We start from the raw sequence: 10,118 nt of genomic DNA on the forward strand, positions 1-10,118 counted from the left end.
CCTCCCTCCCCCCTTCCCCCCTGCTCTCCCTCACTAACCTCAGTTGTTCTCTTGGCTTCCAAGCCGATAACCCCCCAATTCATACCGCTCATCTGTGATCTTTCTTCCTGGTTCCAGACCATATTTCATTGCTTCCTGGTGTCTGTCACTCCAAGATTTCAAAATCCCCTTCTGGGAAGATGAGCCACACTGGCTTCTACCTTGGACCTTGGAGGTTAGTGGGGAGCCCATGCCACAGCCTGCCTGCTCTGGTCCTCATCATGCCCATCACCCACCTGCTCAAGCCCACTGCCCCCAGGCCCCAACTCACCGCTGACCCACGTCACCCTCCCCTCCCCGTGAGGCCTGAAACCTCCCTCACCTTCTCCCCATCCTCTTTTTTTGCGTCCCCCTCCTCTGGAGGTCTCGAATCTGTTTTCTACTTGTCTATTGTCCCTGGCGGAGCTCCAGCCCCGTCATCTACAGCGTCTCTCGAGCCCCTCCCCCACCTTCTTCCCTGAGGCCCACCCTCCACGCGCCTGCCTGGCAGGTGTCTTCGCCCAAACGAACACACAGCCGCCCGGAGCCACTCCTTAGCACTGCCCTTTAACTCCACCCTGCATCCTGCATGACTTTACCAACTGCTCGGTGAGAAGGACCGCCTTCCTTGCTCTTTTTTTTAAAAAGCAATCTCAAACTTACAGAAAAGTTGCAAGTATAGTACAAACAGCACTTCCCTCCCTGAACCATTTGAAAGCCTATTGCAGACCTGATGCCCTGCAATTTCAGCAGAGTCCAACCCTTTGAAAAGTTAGGAAACAAACATTGAGACATCGCTGCCATCTAACCCTCAAGCTCCATTCAAGTTTTGACAAGTAGCCTGAAAACAGCATTTTCTCAACAGAGGGATCCAGTTCAGAATCACCTGTGCGTCCGTTGCCCTGTCTCTTCGGGCTCCTTCAGTTTGGAGCAGCTCCTCATTTCTTCCTTGATTTTTATGTCCTTGACACTTTTGAAGACGACAGTCCAGACTTGTGTAGAATGTCCCTCAGTTTGGGTTTGACTTGATGTTTCCCCTGGGTTAGAGTCAGGCAGGAATAGTGCCTCTTTGGCGGGAATATTGCAGAAGCAACGCTGGGTTCTTTGCATCCTACCGTGTGGGGCGCGACCTCAGTTTGCCCCATGCTGGTGATGTTGATCAGAACGGTGTCCTCAACAGTGATTCTCTCCTCTTTCATGAGTATTTTGTGGAGACCCTTGATAACCTGTTACTATCGTTACTTTCCTGCCCTCTCTCATCCCACTGTAATTGCCTATAGAAAGAAAATTTTAGCCACATTTTTGGCCATGAAGCCCTGTGTTTATCAAAACCATGTGCTTCATTCCTATACGGCGTATAGTTGTTATCTGAGAATTTGTTACCCAAGTGCCTACAGTTATGACTCGCTCACGAAGCAAAAGTTGTCATAGCATGAAACTCTCTCTAATGGACCATAACACAGTCTCTCCCTGTTTCACACCAGAAACCATCCCCCCCCTCACCCCCGGGGCAAATCAACACTTGTGTGGTTTGTAGCAACATCCAAAATTACAATTCAAATCGAATGCAAATCAGTTCATAAGGTGAAATTGCAAATCTTGCAGAGTCGCGGGGTTTCCTGAAGTGGGTGAAAGTCACTTAGCAGGACTGATCTCAGCCACCTTGACCAAGGGCAGTTGGCAACCACCAAAGAGAAAACAGAGAAGTAAAACGAGACAACGGGTGTGACAAGGACTCAGAAAAGGCCCTCAAAATTGACGAGGCCATCAAATATTTTTGTGGGAAAAAAGTGCCCTTTTTTTAATAAACGTGATGTGAAAGTCAAAATCGAAGTAAAGAAGACCATACAATTTTATCGAAAAAAAAGGTTCAGATGTCTTTATTGGTCTCAGAATGAGCACATGGCTGGAAATATAATCTCCATAAAGTTATTTTCATAATTTTGGTGTCTTTTTTTTTTTTTGGCCACACCACACGGCTCATGGGATCTTAGTTCCCTGACCAGGGCTCAAACCCATGTCCTGTGCAGTGGGAGCGCTGAGACCTAACCACCGGATCGTCAGGGAAGCCCCCTTTCTTTTTTTTTCAGGATAAAATGCCAATCTAATCTTTTCCTCTCTTTACTGTAAAGTTTCAGTCCCTTCCGTAAGTGGGTCCTCTTTCAATGTCTTTGTCTCGTCCCAGTTATCTGTGGGTCACGACCCCTCCTGCTCACTCCGCAGGGAACGCAGAGCCACTTGGAGCGTGAGCCTCTGTAGCACCCAGCCTCCCACTCCCTAGTCTCCTCTTTCTCTCCCCCTTCTTTCCCCCAGGCTTGTTTTTTTTTACTTTCTGATCTCACTTTCCTCATTGATCCAAGGAAGAAAATATCTTCAAAAGAAGAAAATGACTTCAAATGCGTTGTCATAGTCAAATGAGTTCATGGATCTTAACAGCCGTCGCCAACTTGTATTGAACCTTTATTCCATGTCTGACGGTGTGCTAAGAGCTTCACTTGGATTGTTGCACTGAACTCTCCCCGAACCTGTGAGGTTAGAGGTCGTTATGAGCACACTGAGGGCCCAGGAGGTTAAGTAATTTATTGAAGTTTTCTTAGTCATTGGAGGAGTGAAGATTTGAGTCCAGTAGTTCAAGTTCTGAACTGCTAGGTTTTACCCTGTATATAAAAGGGTTCTAGACTTGTGGTTGCCAAAGGGGAGGGGGGCAGGAGAGGGAAAGACTGGGAGTTTGGGATTAGCAGATGCAAAGTATTATATAGAGAATGGATAAACAACAAGGTCCTACTGTATAGCATAGGGAACTATATTCAATATCCTGTGATAAAACATAATGGAAAAGAATATGAAAAACAATGTATATATGTGTACTACCAAACGTAAAATAGGTAGCTAGTGGGAAGCAGCCGCATAGCACAGGGAGGTCAGCTCGGTGCTTTGTGACCACCTAGAGGGGTGGGACGGGGAAGGTGGGAGGGAGACGCAAGAGGGAGGGGATATGATGATATGTGTATATGTACAGCTGATTCACTTTGTTATACAGCAGCAACTAACACAATACTGTAAAGCAATTATACTCCAATAAAGATGTTAAGAAAAAAAAATGTATGTACGTGTAGAACCGTCACTTTGGTGTACAGCAGAAATTAACACAGCATTGTAAATCAACTATACTTCAATAAAATAAATAATGCTTCCCCACGTATAATCTGATCCCTGGAAGACACCGAATGATAGAGGAGACATCACTAAAAGATATTGTGTGTGGACTGGTCGTTTAGACCCCAAAATACTCCACTACCGGCACGCAGTGGCACCCATAGGCATTGCCTAACCTCACTCAGACCAGTGAGTCTAATGGATTGGCCCTGGAAGATCCATTTGGCTGTGAGTAGTAAAATACAAGCAGACCAGCTCACCCCACAGGACGTGTCACACAGTCCTCACCCCCTCCCCCAGCAGCTCGGGCAGGTGCTAAACTTGCTCCCTCTGCCCCGGCTTTCCCAGGTCTAGGGCGGTGGGACCAGGCAGAAGGACCTGAAAGGAAGTTTGGTTGCTGTCAGATGACAGAGTCTTCAAGACGTTTGTGGGGTTCAGCGCTGGCACTAGAATTGGCTGCTGGCAAAGGCGAATAGGCATGTTAAATGCCCCCCTATAAGATGAGTACAAATCCTTGTGCTCCGCCCCCTGCCCCCAGGGGCCACCAGGGCAAAAGCAGGACAGGTAGGGGTATCGGTGCAGTGTCCCAGCCTTCCCTAGGGACACGTTGTTTCATGGTCCTCCCTTTGCCAAGGCTGTGAGCGCCCGACCCCATTGGACAGAAGTCCCACTGCTATGCTTTGCATTTTCACTCTTTCAGACACACTGAGTTTGTCCCCAGCCAGGTTCGGCAGGGGCCCCGTTGGGGAGTGGGTGGGTGCTAATTTGCCTAACAGGCAGAAAGGGGGGTTGTGAGTCACCAGTGCCTAGGGGAGGGAAATGACAACCTGAGGACGCCCTGGAGGTGCTGGATCTGACTAAGGCAGTAAAACCACCAGTTTCACACATCTGATGAGACCCGGCTGGGGGAAGGGGGCCAGCAGGTGGAAGGAAGAATTGTTTTTGTTGACACAAGCAGTGGAAGGCTGGGAGGAAAGCAAAGACCACCAAACCACCAGACTCCTTCCCAATCGGGACTTTCTGTGGGAGGGGAGAGTATTTGCCAAGGGTCCTCTTGCCTCACACAGGAAGTTGAGACCCACAGAAGCATCAGCACGGAAGCAGGTATGTCCCCGTGGTTAAGGACAGAACCAGCAAGCAAACCAGGTCTGGCCTCCTCCTCTAGCACGTCCCCCGTGAGTTAACCTCACATACCCAAGGCTGAACCAACATGAAGCTGTGAGACGGCTCACGCGTATGGCCTGCACAGAAGCCACAGCTTAAGCCTATCGGGCCAGAACCCTCGGGGCGAGGGATCTCTTCGAAGATGGTCTGGGTGGTTGTCAGGACATCTGCCCACCCAGCAGGGCCGCCGATCACAGTTGTTCAGGTTTCACACTGTGCAAGAGAGGAGACTGGGCTAATATCCCGCTTTATCTCTGCTCACTCAACCTTGTGTCCTGGGCCTGGGGCTGCGTTCTGCCCAGAGGAAAGTAGGTGCCATCTGCCCCCCAAATGGGGGGTGCACAAGGCTGCATTAGCCTGGAGGGGGTGCCTAGCTACAATTCAGAAGGGCTCCCACCTGGGCTAGCTATGGCATCCTCCAGCCATTCCCCCTTCTTCTGAAGCTGAAACGCCTTTTTCTTAGGGGGCACCAACCCCAACCCAATCTCAGTCCTCTGGTTTCATGGAGTAGACCCCATTCCCATCTCCAGGAATGGACCAGCAACCCAAAGCTGTAATCAATTTAAGGATGGGCACCTCACTCAGTGAGAATTCATTCCAGAATCATTACAGGAAGTATTGGTAATGAGGCAACCCTTTCCTTGGAGTGGCTTATCTTGGGAGAGTCAGGGGAAGAGAAAAAGATGATGGCATTGTTTGAAGCCTCGGAATCAGTTGTGTCTGACCAGACTCACCCTCTTAAATTTCCCAGGTATATGAACCAATTCTCTTTTTTTGCTTAGGCTGGCTTGTACTGAGTTCTGTCTCTTGCAGTGTCCTGATCACTAGAGCGATAGTCGAAGTTTCACCTTATATGAAAACTCCTGTAGCCACCTCCACCAGATTGGTGAAACCTTGACAAACAGGACTGTCAAGTAAAGACCCGCATTTTAAATTCCATTTAAGCTCTTTCTGCAGAGCTGGGGTAACCAAATGAGACAGCCATGGAAAATGTATGACTTTCATTATTATGACATGGAAAGCAGAGCTGTCTAATTGCTTTTGTCCACTGGTGTATAAAGATTAAGACCAGATGTATTTTAAAAAGAAGGTGGGGGGGGGGGGAAGAAAGAAAGAAAGAAAGAAAAGTCTGTGTTGGCCGTTGCTTTGAACAAAGCAGCCTGATTTCCTCTTTCTCTCTCTCTGTCTCTGTCTCTCTCTGTCTCTGTCTCTCTGTCTCTCTCTTTCTCCTTCTCTCTCTAAGGGGAGGACCACACAAAAGTCTTTTAACTTCTTTTAAGTTTTCAGAGCCTCATTGATTTTGCTTTTCACAGAAGATAATATTGTGACATTGGCCTCGAAAACTTTATTTTCGCTTTCCTCGATTTGAAGGGATGGCTGTGGAACGAAAGGGCTGAGCTGGGGTCTGTCGCGTGCCCTTCTCTGGGGACAGCAGCTGCCCTGAAGAGCGCCTGGGAGGGGTGGGTCCCAGCGCAGATCAGACCCTCCTCCCCTCCCCTGGCTCTGCTCTGGGAATAAAGCCTTCACGTGTAGATCCACGGGCATGGATGAGATGATGATTATCTTTAAATAGAACCACCCAGAGCCCAGCTTCTGTGTTTCATTTTCCAGAAGAGCCCTTAAATCTGCTTCCAATTTTTTTTTTTTTTTTTAACCTCTCCAGTTATTTTTAGCACACCTAGCCACAGAGCCCAGCAGGCCCGCAGAGGTCCTAATGACGTCCCGAGCCGGACTGGTGGAGTTCACAGCTCCTTCACCAAAGATGAAATTGAAGCATTAAAAAAAAAAAAAAGGGCAGACTCCAGAGGGGGTGATGTAGATGCCGGGTTGCACGGCCCTGATGCTTCTGTGTCCGACGAGGGCGGCCCGCTAGAAATACAGTTCGTTTAATGATTACCTCGTTATTTTCAAAATTAATTATTTTCCTGAAAATTAAGTGGGTGTGGGAGGTATTGGGAAAGGAGAAGTCTTCCTGAGCGTCGTCTCCTGAGGGTTCCCAGTCACCGTGAAGCATGCCTGGTAGACGGGAAGGAAGAGAAGGCAGATTCCTCCATAAAACCTCAAAGGGGGGACTTCCCTGGTGGTCCGGTGGTTAGGACTCTGCGCTTCCACTGCAGGGGGCACGGGTTCGATTCCTGGTCGGGGAAATAAGATCCTGCATGCGGGGGCGGGGAGAGACCCGAGGGGGTACCCCGAGGAACCCCGAACGGGAACCCGAACTGGAACCTAAACCCTCTCAAAGGGTACCCTCCAGCCCCTTCCGTGGTGTCCAGGCTGTCGCTTTGTTACAGGATCTCCTTACCATTTCTGGGTCTGGCGCTGTCATTTCATCTCCGAATAGGTACAGGGATCTCTCAGCTTCATAGGGGTCCCTTCTATGCTCTGCTAGAGCCCTCCCCGCCCCACAGTTAATCCCTGATTGGGGGAAGATAAGTAACTTTAATTAATTCCCCTCACATATTTTATAAGCATCAAGTCCTCAGTGATAATACCAGAAGAGAAAAAAAAAAAAAATGATGGTGGGTAAGAACCCGAGATTCTCAGTGCTTGTGCTGCAGTGGGCAACACTCCCCAGGGCTGGCTTCCACACGTGCATCCCTGCGACCTCACGTGCATGTGGTGCTAAATCAGAGCGCCACAAAATCCAGGCCGTTTTTCTAATACAGAGCCCTCGGCATTAAGTTCATTCCAACCTGATTTCCAAAGGGAGTGACTAATGTAAGGCGTTAATGAAAACAGCCACGGGACTTCCCTGGCGGTCCAGGGGTTAGGACTCTGCACTTTCACTGTGGTGGCCTGGGGTCAGTCCCTGGTTGGGGAACTAAGATCCCACAAGCCAAGTGGCATGGCCAAAAAAAAAGAAAAGAAAATGGCCATTACAGAGAAGTTGCCGTGAAGAAGGCGACAGGCTCATTCTGGGCCAGTACTTGGCAGTCAGGTGAACTTGAACAAGTAACGTAGCTGTGATAAGCCTTGATGTCCTTGATGGCCCCGTGGGGTGGTGGCAGGGCTAGGGACTCCTTTGCAGCATTGTTACGACACTTAAGTGAGAAATGAAAGCGGTGATGGATCAGTGGGACAGTCATTCTGATTACATCATTACCAGAGCCTCCCTGGTAACGTGACCCCAGGATTCACACTTACATCTCTCCAAAAGCGTGACTTCTTTGTAAAAAGGAGTTTGGCACGTCAGGAGATGGAGCTCAGTCCCAGGGACAATGGAGCCCAAGATTCTACCACATCCTCCTTCGAGGGCCCGTGTAAGGGTTGTCTACCCAAATATCCCCCTTCTAAGGAGGTTCTCCGCAGCCCCACCAGGGAGGCCTGAAGGAGTGGGCCTGGAGGCCATGTTCTGAGTCACGTGACTCTGCTGTCCCAGCCCCCCCAGGACCCCAAGCGACTGGACCAGGGAAAGACATGTGATCTAAGGTCAGCCTGTCTTGGGCTGGCCAGCACTTTTAACACTTGGGAACTTGAGCTGGGAAACCTGGAAGGCCCTAGGCTGCAGATCTGGGACCCAAATCTGAGGGTCATAAAGCTGGGAGAGGGGGGTACACGGTGGGAATCAGAGCACCCAGAGGAAGAAAACAGAGCACACCTGTTCTCCAATTCCCTTTCCTGCCCACTGGTCCCTGACCACAAAGCACCTTTCTTCTGGGGCCGAAGAAACGAGGGACACGCCACGTCTGGTGTAGCGGGCTGATCTTGGCTCCAGGAATGACATGTCCACATCTTAATGCCTGGAAACTGTGAATGAGACCTTATTTGGGAAAAGGGTCTTTGCAGATGTAATTAAGGATCTTGCAATGACATCATTTTGGATTATCTGGTTGGACCCTAAATCCAGTGACAAATGTCCTTCCAGGAGACAGAAAAGGAGAAGACACAGAGAGAGACGGGGAGGAAGGCATGTGAGGACAGAGGCGGGACCTGGAATTATGGCACCAGAAGTGGGGGACGCCTGGAACCCCCGAAACTGGGAGAGGCAGGGCAGGATTCTCCTTCAGAGCCTCTGGAGGAGGTACAGGGCTGCCCACACTTCCATTACCTACTTCTGGCCTCTAGAACTGAGAGAACATATTTCTGTTTTTTGTTTTTATCATTGAGTTTTATTTTTTTAATTTAATTTTCATTTTATATTGGAGTATAGTTGATTTACAACGGTGTGTTAGTTTCAGGTGTATAGCTAAGTGATTCACTTATACATACATATATATCTATTCTTTTTCAGATTCTTTTCCCATATAGGTTATTACAGAATGTTGAGTAGAGTTCCACGTGCTGTACAGTAGGCCCTTGTTGATTATTTATTTTATATACAGTAGTGTGTATCTACTATACATAGTAGTGGTTAATCCCAAGCTCCTAATTTATCCCTCCATGTTTCCCTGTTGGTAACAAATTTCTGTTGTTTCAAGCCACCAAGTTTGTGGCAATTTGTACCAGAAGCCACGGGAAACTAATACATCTTGTGAACCGAAACACCCGACTACAACAGATGTGTAAAAATTCAGGGAAAGTTTCTCTTTGAGGATTTATGACTACCTTAACCACCTCCTTAGTTTTCATCCCTAAATTTTGTTTACTGCTGCAGCTACAAGAAAATTATAATAGAAATGGCTACCGTTAATTGAGCACATACTATGTACCAGGAAATTTAATGTGTTTTATACTTAATCCTCACAGAAAATCTTTTTTCTTTAACCCTGACCTAATATCATTCCCATTTTATAGTTAAGGACATGGGGGTTTACAGAAGTGAGGTACCCAGGGCTAGAAGCCAGAGGAAGCCCTCCAGCCCAGAAGGATGGGCATGTTCTCTGCTTCCACATCCCCAGGGGCAGAGGCAGAAGGGAAGGAAGGTGGAAGGAAGCCAGGTGGGAGAGGTCTCGGCAGGCTCACGGTGACACGTTAGATCAGGTACATGTGTCGGGTCCAGGTTACTTGGTTGGCATCGTGGCAGGTGGAAAGAAGTTGGTCTGACTCCCGGTCCCGACGCTGCTTCCTGGCTGAGGGACCTTGGGCCACTACTTACGCTCTCTGAGCCTTGTTTCCTCTCCTGGGCAAAAGAGATTAGAATACTCCTTGTCTAGCGTTAGGATAAAAATAGAACATTGTGCTCAGTAGGGCTCAGAAGTTCAGCAAAGCTTGTCTGAGCAGGGAGAAAGCATCAGATCCCAGGCTGGTCAGACAGGTGTTTACAGTCTCTCTCCAGAAAGCCGATTTCCCCCTTTTGTCTTTAAAACTATGTATTTCGGGACTTCCCTGGTGATCCAGTGGTTAGGAATCCTCCTTCCAGTGCAGGGGACACAGGGATCGATCCCTGGTCGGGGAACTAAGATTCCACATGCCAGGGACAACTAAACCCGCACGCTGCAACTACTGAGCCTGTGCACCACAACTACAGAGCCTGCACACCGCAACAAAAGATCCCATGTGCCGCAACTAAGACCCAACACAGACAAAAATAAATAAATACATTAAAAAAACACAAAACCCTATGCATTTCAAGTATTGCTTACCAAAATTCTCTGAGCAGGAGACTCACTTGGAGGCTTGGTAAAAGTTCCCTTTCCAGGGCTTCCCTGGTGGCACAGTGGTTGAGAGTCCGCCTGCCGATGCAGGGGACACGGGTTCGTGCCCCGATCCGGGAAGATCCCACATGCCGTGGAGCGGCTGGGCCCGTGAGCCATGGCCGCTGAGCCTGCGCGTCTGGAGCCTGTGCTGTGCAACGGGAGAGGCCGCACAGTGAGAGGCCCACGTACCGCAAAAAAAAAAAA

The sequence above is a fragment of the Neophocaena asiaeorientalis genome, unplaced genomic scaffold (genome assembly GCF_003031525.2).
Source record: "Neophocaena asiaeorientalis asiaeorientalis breed wild unplaced genomic scaffold, Neophocaena_asiaeorientalis_V1.1 scaffold154, whole genome shotgun sequence".
Lineage (NCBI taxonomy): Eukaryota > Metazoa > Chordata > Mammalia > Artiodactyla > Phocoenidae > Neophocaena > Neophocaena asiaeorientalis.